We start from the raw sequence: 13,025 nt of genomic DNA on the forward strand, positions 1-13,025 counted from the left end.
CAATAAGCAACGACTTAGATGATTTTTATATAATTAAGTTGTGCATTTCTCCAACAGATATTTACCAAGACCCCTCTACAAGTCACACATGGTGAACACAAAGATGGAGAAGACACAGCCCCTATCCTCAGGGAGTTGATAGGGTCATGGGAACATAGATTAGTGACCCAAAGACAAAGGCCGTTTCTATAATGGAGTGTACCGCAGATATTAAGACAGAAGTTGCAAAGGATATCTTTGCTTTAAGGTATACTACCCTATGTAAAAATGTTTAAATAAAATTTAAAGACTGATAATATGCAAAATGCTAACAGATTTACTTCTGAGTGGTGGGATGATGGGTGATAATTTTTCCTGAGACTTTACTCTGACTTGCAAATTTTTGTCTAATCAAGCTTATAATCTTATAACTAGGAAAATAAAAAAGGGAAAGGTGCTACATTTAATGAATGACCATTATATGCCATGTAGGTTTCTGGATACCACACAACACGTAATACACAAACACACATACTGTGTATATAGTCTTATTTAACTTACAACTTTTAGAGGTAGATTTTATGTTAAATATTTATTTATTTATTCAAGCTTTTATTTAAATTCTCTTAACATAGTGTAATACTAGTTTCAGGTGTAGAATTTAGTGATTCAACATTTACAACACCTGGTACTCATCACAACAAATGCCCTCCTTAATACCTATCACCTACTTAACCCACCCTTACCCACCTCCCCTCTATTCAACTTCCAATTTTTATTTTTGAATAAGTCATATATAGTTTTTGAATAAGTTATATAAGTGGTTGCAAAATCAAAACAGTGTAAAATGCTATATAGTGTAAAAATCTCATTCTCCAAAGAAAAAAAATTCATTCTCACCTCTTCTCAGAACCACTGTTTTGCACCACCATCCCCCATCTTCACACCAGATTTAACCAATTTTTTAAAAAAAGATTTATTATTTACTCATGAAAGACACACAGACAGAGGCAGAGACATAGGCAGAGGGAGAAGCTGGCTCCTCACAGGGAGCCCGATGTGGGACTTGATCTCCAGACCCAGGATCATGCCCTGAGCCAAAGGCAGATACTCAACTGCTGAGCAACCCAGGTATCCAGATTTAACCACTTTTATTAAGTTTTGTGTGTTGTTTATGTAAAATAAGAAAATGAAATATATATGTTTTAAAGATTTTATTTATTTATTTGACAGAGAGAGCGTGAGAGCATAAGCAGGGGGAGTGGGAGAAGCAGGCTCCCAGCTAAGCAGGGAACGCAGTACAGAACTCTATCCCAGGACCCTGGCATCATGACCTGAGCTGAAGGCAGATACTTATGCCTCTGAGCCACCCAGGCGCCCCTGAATGGTTTCTAAAAGGGTAAGTGTGGCCCAAAGAAGTCAGTTATACTTGTCCCATTTTATAGATGGGGAATAGAGGTCTCAGAGAAGATCTGTGAATTGGCCCAAATCAGAAGCTAGTAAATGATTGATGAAGGCCTCAAACTCAAGCCTATTAGAGTCAGAGCCCATGTTTTCTCACAACTGGACTGAGAGATAATCATCACAGATATAACTATACCAGGAATAGTTATATACTATAATATACGAAGAATATACCAGGAACTTAGAGTTTTATACAAAATGGTCAATTATTAGCTTATTAAAACTATTTTAGGAAGGTGAGGAAACAGTGGAGACCTCTGAATAATTGTGAGCAGGAAAACTCAAGAGAAAGGATTTGGAGAGTGGAGAGGTGACCAAAAGATACAAGAGGACTTTGCAATGACTTGGAGGGACTCATAACCATTGGAATCAATACGTTTGTTGTTTTTGGGTAAATGATGTCCCGCTGGGGCAATTGGTTACCAGTCTTTTCTTAAGCTCGGGAAAAGGTAGTGCCTGGCCATGATCCCTCAGTGTGGGGTTTTCCTGGTCAGTTCCAGCTTCTGAGGTCTGACCATGGCAAAAGGTCTAGGTGTGTGTGTGGTGGAGGTGGTGGCAAAAGAGTTGTTAGCAAGGCCAGATTGGAGCTGTAGGATGCTGACTCCCATAGGCTGAAGACCAGTGACCATGGTGTCCTTATTCCCTGGATTAAGTGCTAAAAGGGCCCCTGAAAAGGTGTTAGTAAATAAGAGATGATGAGTCCTGGGTGTCCAAATAGAGGGCACACATTTCAGCTCCACTCAGCAGAGAGAGGCCAAGGTTTACAGGGAAGGACCCTCTTGCTCCCCTCTGCTCCCCAGTGTAATGTGTGGGTGAGACCACATGAAATCTAGGACACAGAGCTATATCTGAGTCTCAGATAAACAGCTTGAAAATTTTTAGTATTAGGATATCCCGTGTCAATGTTTTATTTGCTAAATCTGAAACCTTATCATAGGGGCTCAGCTCAGACACTCCTGCTAGCACCCATTCTTTTTCTGTACCTGTTTACTATGCATAAGAGAAAACATTTAGGGGAGGAGGGATTGAGGAGTTTCTGCCTTTAGACTACTTCCATTTTATGGCTGTTGGTGAATCTACCTAGTTGTATTAACATCATTTCCGTATAACTTTTATTTACTCATTTATCCATTTATGGATTAAACTACCTTTAAATAATTTTTATTTTACAGAGGTCATATGTGTTCATTGAAGGAAAAATAGATAAAAAATAGATACATGTATAGGTACACAATACCCAAGTATGTAACAATTTAATTATACTTGGAGTGGACAGAAGAAAATGTAAAGAGTAACTAATAGAATTGCTAAACACCAGGTAAGTGGAGCAAGCAAGAGAAATCAGTTACTTAAAAATCTTTAAATTAAAAAAATAGTAAGTCAAAGTAAATATATGAAACAAAATAACATAGAAAATTATTTTATATAAATATATCTATAATCACAATAAAAATATACCAAACTCTGTAGCTAAAATATACAATTATCAGATTCAATTATAAAATCTATACGTATTCTGTTTGCAAGAGCCACATTAAAGCAAAAGTGCATGAAAAGGCTGAAAATCAAAGGTTGGAAATATAGATTTGCCAGGTAAAATAACCAAAATAAAGTTGATATACCTATGCCAATATCATATTTTTATTAAGTTTCAAATTTTAATTCCAGTATAGTTAACATACAGTGTTATATTAGTTTCAAGTGTACAATATAGCGATTCAACAATTCTATACATTACTCAATGCTCATTGTGATAAGTGAACTCTTAATCTCCTTCACTGCTTCACCCATCCCTCTACCCACCTCCGCTCTGGTAACTATCAGTTTGTTGTCTGTAATTAAGAGTCTTTATTAGTTTCTTTATTTATTTTTCTCTCTCTTTCTTTTTATCCTTCGTTTTGTTTCTTAAATACCACATATGAGTGAGATGATATGGTGTGTGTCTCTCTCTGACTGACTTACTTCACTTGGCATTATATTCTCTAGCTCCACCCATGTTGCTGCAAACAGCAAGATTTCATTCTTTCTTATGGATGTATATTATCTCATTGTATATATTTATAGCACATCTTCTTTACCTATTTATCTATGAATGGACACTTGGACTGCTTCCATAATTTGGCTATTATAAATAAAGCTACAATAAACATAGGGATGCCTATATCTCTTTGAATTAGTGTTTTTGTATTTTTTTGGGTAAGCATCCATTAGAGCGGTTACTGGATCATAGGGTAGTTCTATTTTTAACTTTTTGAGGAACCTCCATACTGTTTTCCACAGTGGTTCCACAGTTTGCATTCCTACCATCAGTGCATGAGGATTCCTTTTTCTCTAGACCCTTACCAACATTTGTTTCTTATTTTTGATTTTACCCATTCTGATACGTGTGAGGTGATATCTCATTGCAGTTTTGATTTGCATTTCCCTGATGATGAGGGATATTGATCATCTTTTCGTGTGTCGGTTGGACATCTGTATGTTTTCTTTGGAGAAATGTCTGTTCATGTCTTCTGCCCATTTTTAATTGATTTATTTATTTTGCAGGGGTTTGCGTTATATAAGTTCTTCATATATTTTGGATACTAATCCTTTATTGAATATGTCATGTGCAAATATCTTCTCCCATCCCATAAGTTGACTTTTAGTTTTGCTGACTGTTTCCTTTGCTGTGCAGGAGCTTTTTATTTCAATATAGTTCCAATAGTTTATTTTTGCTTTTATTTCCCTTTGCCTCAGGAGACATATCTAGAAAAATGTTGTTATAGCCAATGTCAGAGAAATTACTGCCTGTGCCCTCTTCTATGATTTTTATGGTTTCAGGTCTCACATTTAGGTCTTTAATCCATTTGGAGTTTATTTTTGTGTATGGTAAAAGAAAGTGGTCCAGTTTTAGTATTTTGCGTATAGCTGACCAGTTTTCCTAGCACCATGTGTTGCAGAGACTCTTTTGCCTATTGTATATTCATTCCTCTTTTGTTGAAGATTAAGTGACTATGTAACTATGGTGTTTCCCGCCCCCCCCTGGGTTTTCTATCCTGTTCTATTGATCTATGTGTCTATTTTTGGGTCAGTATCATACTGTTTTGATTACTACAACTTTGTAATACAACTTGAAGTATGAGTTGTGACACCTCCAGTTATATTTTTCTTTTTCAAAATTGCTTTGGCTATTCAGGGCCTTTTATAGTTCCATACATATTTTGGGATTGTTTGTTCTAGTTCTGTGAAAAATGCTGCTGGTATTTTGACAAGGATTGCATTAAATCTATAGATTGCTTTGAGTAGTATAGATATTTTAACAATATTTGTCCTTCCACTTCACAAGCATAGAATATTTACCCAGAATAAATGGACAAATTCTTAGAAACATCTAACCTACCAAAGCTGAAGGAGGAAGAAAGAGAAAATTTGAACAAACTGGTTAGCAGTGATTAAATTGAATCAGTAATCAAAAACTGCCCCCCACCCAAAAAGAAAGTTCAGGACCAGATGGCTTCACAGGTGAAGTCTACCAGGAATTTAAAGAAGAATTAATACCTATCCTTCTCAAACTATTCCCAAAGATAGAAGAGGAAGGAAAAGTCCAAATTCATTCTATGGGGCCATTATTCACCCTGATACCAACACCAGATAAAGACACCACAGAGAGACAAAACTACAGGCTAGTATCTCTGATAAACATAGATGCAAAAATACTTAACAAAACACTAACAAATCAAATTCAATAATATGTTAAAAAGATCATACACCACAATCAATAGGGAGTTATTCCAGGGATGCAAGGGTGATTCAGTATTCATCAATCAATGTGGTACATTACATCAATAAGAGAAAGGATAAGAAACATCATTTCAATAGATGCAGAAAAGCATTTGAAAAAATACAATGTCCATTTATGATTTACAAAACTCCTCTTTCTTCAGTCTCATTGTTAGTGTATAGAAATGCCACTGATTTCTGGGCATTGATTTTGTATCCTGCCACACTGCCGAATTGCTGTATAAGTTCTAGCAATCTTGGGGTGGAGTCTTTTGGGTTTTCTATGTGCAGTATCATGTCATCTGCGAAGAGGGAGAGTCCGACTTCTTCTTTGCCAATTTGAATGCCTTTTATTTCTTTTTGTTGTCTGATTGCTGAGGCTAGGACTTCTAGTACTATGTTGAATAGCAGTGGTGAGAGTGGACATCCCTGTCGTGTTCCTGACCTTAGGGGAAAGGCTATCAGTGTTTCCCCATTGAGAATGATATTTGCCGTGGGCTTTTCATAGATGGATTTTAAGATGCTGAAGAACCAGCCAACAACACTAAAAGACAACCTACAGAATGGGAGAAGATATTTGCAAGTGACATATCAGATAAAGGGCTAGTATCCAAGATCTAGAAAGACCTTATTAAACTCAACAGCAAAGAAACAAACAATCCAATCATGAAATGGGCAAAAGACATGAACAGAAATTTCATCAAAGAAGACATACACATGGCCAACAAGCACATGAGAAAATGCGCCGCATCACTTGCCAGTGAAATACAAATCAAAACCACAATGAGATACCACCTCACACCTGTGAGAATGGTGAAAATTAATAAGACAGGAAACAACAAATTTTGGAAAGGATGCGGAGAAAGGGGAACCCTCTTGCACTGTTGGTGGGAATGTGAACTGGTGCAGCCACACTGGAAAACTGTGTGGAGGTTCCTCAAAGAGTTAAAAATAGAGCTACCCTTTGACCCAGCAATTGCATTGCTGGGGATTTACCTGAAGATACAGATGCAGTGAAACGGCAGGACACTTGCACCCCAATGTTTATAGCAGCAATGCCCACAATAGCCAAACTGTGGAAGGAGCCTCAGTGTTCATCAAAAGATGACTGGATAAAGAAGATGTGGTCTATATATACAACGGGATATTACTCAGCCATTAGAAATGATGAATACCCACCATTTGGTTTGACGTGGATGGAACTGGAGGGTTTTATACTGAGTGAAGTAAGTCAATCGGAGAAGGACAAAAATTATATGGTTTTACTCATACAGGGAATATAAAAAATATTGAAAGGGATTATAGGGGAAAGGAGAGAAAATGAGTGGGAAAAATCAGAGAGGGTGACAGAACTGGAGAGACTCCTAACTGGAAAATGAACAAGGGGTAGTGGAAGGGGAGGTGGGTGGGGAGACGGGGTGACTGGGTGATGGGCAAGTGCCCCCACCCAAGTGACCCTATCAAGTGCCACTGATAGGATGAACACTGAGTGTTATACTATATATTGGTAAATCGAACTCCAATAAAAAATACCCTCAACAAAGTAGGTCCAGAGGGAACACACTTCAAACATAATAAAGACCTTATATAAAAAACCCACAGCAAACATCATACTCAAAGGGGAAAAACTGAGACCTTTCCCCTTAAGGTCAGGAACAAGACAAGGATATCTACCCTAATGACTTTTATTCAACATAGTACTGGAAGGCCTGGCCTCAGCAATTAGACAACAGAAAGAAGTAAAAGGCGTTCGAATTGATGGGGAAGAAGTAAAACTTTCACTATTTGCAGATGACATGATACCATATTTAGAAAACCCTAAAACTTCCACCAAAGAATTATTGGAACTAATAAACAAATTCAGTAAAATCACAGTATACAAAATCAGTGTACAGAAATCTGTTGCCTTTCTATACACTAATAATGAAGCAGCTGAAAGTGAAATTATGAAAAAAATCCTATTTACAATTGCACCAAAAGTAATAAAATTTCTAGGAATAACCTTAACCAAAAAAGTGAAAGACCTGTATTCTGAAAATCATAAAACATTGATGACAGAAATTCAAGATGATGCAAAGAAATGGAAAGACATTCCACATTCATGGGTTGGAATATCAGGTTTGTTTTTTTTTTAAATGAAAAGAGCAACATATAATGATGAAATCTTCAGTTCATTAGGAAGAGATAACCAATAAACTTAAATATAGTTAATAACATAGTCTCAAAGAAATATATAAAGCAAAATTTGACAGACTAACAAGGATAAATTGACAAATATATATCATACTGGGAAATTTTTGTTATGCTTCTCTGAGTAATTAATAGATGAGCTAGACAATACATCTTTCATAATATTCAAACAATATAATTAACAAACTTCATCCAGTGAACATATATAGAGAACCATAAGAAACTGGAACATAGGGACGCCTGGGTGGCTCAGCGGTTGAGAGTCTGCCTTCAGCTTAGCGTGTGATCCCGGGAATCAAGTCCAGCATCAGCTCCCTGCTTCTCTCTCTGTCCATATCTCTGCCTCTCTCTGTGTGTCTTTTATGAATAAAAAAAAATCTTAAAAAAAATAAATAGAAACATATACATTCTTCTCAAGCACACAAGAATCATGTATAATATGAACCAAAATCCTGTCATTAATTAGGTCTCTATATATTTCAAAGAATCAGCAGCATAAAGACCACCGTATCTGATCTCAATGCAATTAAGGGAGAAAAATATTGCTAAAAATAATTTTAAAACCCCATCCACTCTAAGTTTAAAAACACACTTCTAAATAATTATGCATTTAAAAAGTACTCAAAGTGGACATTTAAAATACTTAGTATGAGGGAGAGCTTCCAGGTCTGAAAAATCACGGCAGCTTCCCCATCTGTTTAGCTCCACACATCACATGCAAAGTCAATTAAGTCCAGAGGAAGGACAAGTAAATCCTCTCTGACCCACACCTTTACATCACTGTGAGATGGAGACTACCACAAACTTTAACCGTAAGTTGAGGAATAAACACCATGCTCCAACAGAGCTTCTGCAGATCTGTAGGGAGGACAGTAGGGGAAAAGAGGCTTAGAAGAATGTGTGAAAAGGAAAATAAGGAGAAGGCATAGACAAAACACATATAAAATCACTCCCAGAAAAATAAAGGCAACAGTAAGTGTCAAAATACCGAGCACAGGGCTGGGACACAGTTCTTCACAGCTTGGAAGGGAGCTGGGCTGGGAATGGCAGCTGCAGAAAGGCACAGCATCTAGGAGATAATCAAATAAATAGGGATGAATTATTCCCTTTGTAGATCGACGCAGTAATCATATCCGAGTGTATCATAGTACATCACGGTGATATAGTAACAGAGGAGAAATACTGATCCTGCAGAAATGAAAAAGGAACAAGAAATGCCAAGCTTTTTCATTTCCCTCATCATCATCTATAAGGAAACTGCACTTTATCAAACTGACGAAAGAGATACTCTTAAGCTGTGAACTTGATCCATACTATGCTCAGGAATAAAAAAAAAAAAGAGCCTAAGTCCATATAAGACTACTAGCTAATCAAAATTCTTCCCTAACAAACACCCACAAAATGGAAGAAACTGATCACACATGTTTCAAACTGTGTTTAAATCCACTTAAAAAAGCACTTAGAGATTTTAAAAAAAAAAAAAAATTAGAGCCAAAATTAAAAAAACTAAAAACAGAAGTGAGCAAAACATATGAGGAAATGCAACAAAATTTGACCAAACTCAGGAAGGAAATTGAAGAAAAAAAGCAGCACAATTTCAGAAATAAGGAATAAATGAGAAGGCATGTGAGAAGGAATATAATGAAGTGAAAATTTAAAGAACACCAAAAAAAGGCAGAAAAACAACCAAGCAGAAATGAAATGATGAAAGAAGTGTGCGTGTTCTGAGGGGGCATGGCCCGTTGGGCTGTACTTGCAGTTTACTTGATCCTGTCTCCTATTTAATTAGATTATGGGGGCTGAGGACATGATGTTCTTCAACTTTCACCCTCTGGCTTCCCGGCCCTGGGCAGTCAGCTGCCACCGTGTCCTCACTGCCTCCGCTGGCCTCGACCCTGGGCCTCTTCCCTCTGCCACCCTTCTCTCCTGCATCTCCACCATCTCCTTCTCCTCCAGCTCTGTGCCCACGAAACAGAGGATGAGAGGGGTCTGGTATGTGAGGTGGTTGGCAACAAGTCCCGTGTGGCAGAAACATAGGCCTGGGTGGGTGGGAGACGCCAGGAGATGTCACTAAGAGCAGCTTGAGGGCCAGGACCACGTGTTTCCTCCAGGGGCCTCACAAATTGTGGGCTCAGTTGTTCTGGAAAAGTCTCCCTGGTAGCAGGAATGGGCAAGGCTGGGCAGGAGGGCCCAGGGCCAGAGGCAGGGATGTTGCTGCGGGAACCCATGTGAGAGGTGGGACGTGGGGCCAGGCTGTGGGAAGACAGATAAGGGGGATGAGCTCCGGGAGCTCTTTGGGTTGGGATTCTTCTACATTGTGAGCTCCTGGTGCTACTGGGCTTACTTCATGGAAGCACTGGAGCGGCCCTGAGTCTTCCCGTCCCACCTGGAATGGCATAGGATGTGACAGTCTGCAACAGCCATGACGTCAGGACAGCCGTGGTCTTTCTTCACGCAGTCCTCACTCCCAGCTGGGAAGCTGAGCTTATCCGCCTCCATAGGAACCTGGCGGAGGCTGCTTCCCCGTTCCTCTCCCACACTCTCCCTGCTGACACACCTCCGTCAGCACTCCAGCCGCAGCCCAAGGTCTCCTCATCCAGGGTCCAGGACTTTCTAACATCATCCCCTATAATTTACAACCTTGTCTCCCATAGCAACCCCTCTCCTCTCCCTCCCCCACCTCCCACCCTCCCTCCCAAAAGTGTTAGGGTAGGAGGCAGCGCCTGGGAGTCATGGTCCTCTTTGCGGTGCTTTATGGGGCCCACTCTGAATTATTCAACTAAGCCTGTGGGTCCCCGTGGGGTGTGATGTTCACCCCACCCAGCCCCAAACACACACCTGGGCTGACTGTCCCTGGGCTCAGAATCCTGCTGGGAGAGAACAAGAGCCCGGTCCACAACTGAGATTCAGTTATCTATCACTTGATGGTAGATTCGCTGTGTGTGGAGGTGGAGTGGGCTGTGAGGAGGGAATGTACTGTGCAGACTAATGCCAGGTTGTCAAGAAGGACAAGAGGGAAAAAAGAAAGATCGCATCATTACAGAAGGGATTAGGTGCAGAGGCCAGACTTAGCCTCAGATCCAGCAGAGAAGGGGGTACAAGGCTAGGCTTGAATACACCCCAGGATAGGTCCCTAGGGACACCTTTGGATTCTTAGGAGAAGGTGGTCATAAGATGGAAGGGAAAGAATTGTTTCTTTAAGAACTTAAACTACACTTCTAGGGAAAAGGGTGGTATTCGGGAGGAGTCATTTGCCTAGGGCCCAAGCAGCTCTGCAGGGGCCCTCGGCCTTCTCCTTGCCCAGGGCGGAGCAGTGAGAAGGAAGGGGCCGAGTGACCAGTGGAAGAACCAGAGGCTCCAGCCCTTGAGTGAGAGCCTGAGTGGTCCCTGAGCATGGCGATGAGTGGGTGCAGAGAGCATCCAACGAGAGAGATCTCAGAGAGGTGGTGGTAATGATCCAGATGTGGCAGGACAGCTGTGGGAAGGAGCCTCGTAGGGCTTCTCTGTCGGAGGCACTGGAATGTGGGGAACAAGGTTAAAGCTCCAGAGGAAAATAGTCTGGCAAGTAGCCTAGTGAGCTGGATGTGTCCCTCTTATGGCAATTGGCTCGGATCTGGGCGGGAGAGAGACTCATGTGCAACTTATAAATGTGTTTCTGATTATCTGGGCCTGCTGGCAAAATTCTGAACCCTCACTGGAAACTGGATGCAAATTTGGGACAAATATTGTTTGTCAAAAAGCAGAGAGAGAAGGATCTTACCAGAAAGCTATCGATTATTTATATACTCTTTAATAAGTTTCTTTTTTTTTTTAAATTTTTTTATTTTTTATTTTATTTATTTATGATAGTCATACAGAGAGAAAGAGAGAGAGGCAGAGACACAGGCAGAGGGAGAAGCAGGCTCCATGCGCCGGGAGCCTGATGTGGGATTCGATCCCGGGTCTCCAGGATCGCGCCCTGGGCCAAAGGCAGGCGCCAAACCGCTGCGCCACCCAGGGATCCCAATAAATTTCTTTTTAAAAATATATTTTATTTAAATTCAATTTTGTTAACATATAGTGTATTATTAGTTTCAGAGGTACAACTTAGTGATTCATCAGTTGTATATAATTCCCGGTGCTCATTCCATCACATGCCCCTGTTAATGCCCATCACCCAATTACCCCATCGCCCCCCACCTCCCCTCCAGGAACCCTCAGTTTGTTTCCTGTAGTTAGTTAAGAGTCTCTTATAGTTTGCCTCCCTCTGTTTTCCTCTTACTTTCCTTCCCTTCCCCATGCTCCTCTATTTTGTTCCCTAAATTCCACATATGAGCGAGATCATATAATTGTCTTTCTCCGATTGATATGTTTCACTTAGCATAATACCCTCTAGTTCCACCCACATCGTTGTAAATGGTGAGATTTCATTTTTTGATGGCTGAGTAATATTCCAGTGTGTATATAAACCACATCTTTATTCATTCATCTGTTGGTGGACATATGGCCCCTTTCCACATTTTGGCTATTGTGGGCATTGCTGCTACAAACACTGGGGTGCAGGTGCCCCTGTTTGTATCCTTCGGGTAACTACCTAGTAGTGCAATTGCTGGGTCACAGGGTAGCTCGATTTTTAACTTTCTGAAGAAACTCCATACTGAATTCCAGAGTAGCTGCATCTTTAATGAGTTTCTGCATGTGTTTTTTTTAATGTAGATTATTCTTTATTACCTGAGCAGAAATACCAGCCCCTTCAAATATTAAAAGAAAGCTTTATTAAAGTTTAATTATATAAAATAAAATGGTGTAGTTTAAAGTAAATAATTTGATAAGTTTTGACATATGGATATGTCAAAACCTGTGAAATCATCTCCACAATCAAAGTAGTGAACATATCCGTCACTCTAAAATGTTTCTGCACGTCCCTTTGTCATGTGTCCCTCAGTCCTGTACCTGCACCCCACCCCTGCTTCCCGCTGCTGCCTGGACACTTTCCACAAGCAGTAAACCGGGGCTATCACAGGACTCACCCCATTTGTTTCCTGCTTCTCAGGGATAACCCTTCTCTGCTGCCCAATGCCCAATGTCTCAGGCACCATTGTTTTGTATATTTTGCGTGGGTCTGTAGTTGTTCCAGATCAGAGGGCAAACTTGGTCTCTGTTGCTCCATCTTGGATGGAAAAGGAATTCCAACCCCTCCTCTTGAGTGATTCTCTGCAACTTGATATGAAAACAGTGCCTTCCCAACTTCGATTCAGAAAGTCTGAGTTGTGCCATGGTTGATGTCTTGGGTATCCACTATGTAAGAGGTTCTCTCACTCCCACAGCCATTCAACAAAGAAGTGGTTTTGAGAATGTTCATGTGCAGGGCTCTCTCTCCATTGGGGATACAAGACAGACAGAGTTCCTGCCTTCACCCGAATCTCTGTCAAGTGGAGACCCAGACAACTGCACAATCTCGGTGCAGTGGAACAAGGCCACGTGAGAGGTGGTCATGGCCATGGTCTATGGGAGTGTGTGTTCACAGACTGGTGCAGATGCCCCTCGGGCCCCATTTCTCCTCTCCCCAGCCCACCTCCAATTTCAGCTACAGCCATGGTGGCAAGTTCCACATGAGTTCAAGCCCTCCTCAAGTGTCCCTTGTGCGTCTCCAC

This window comes from Vulpes vulpes, chromosome 11, assembly GCF_048418805.1.
Source record: "Vulpes vulpes isolate BD-2025 chromosome 11, VulVul3, whole genome shotgun sequence".
Taxonomy (NCBI): domain Eukaryota; kingdom Metazoa; phylum Chordata; class Mammalia; order Carnivora; family Canidae; genus Vulpes; species Vulpes vulpes.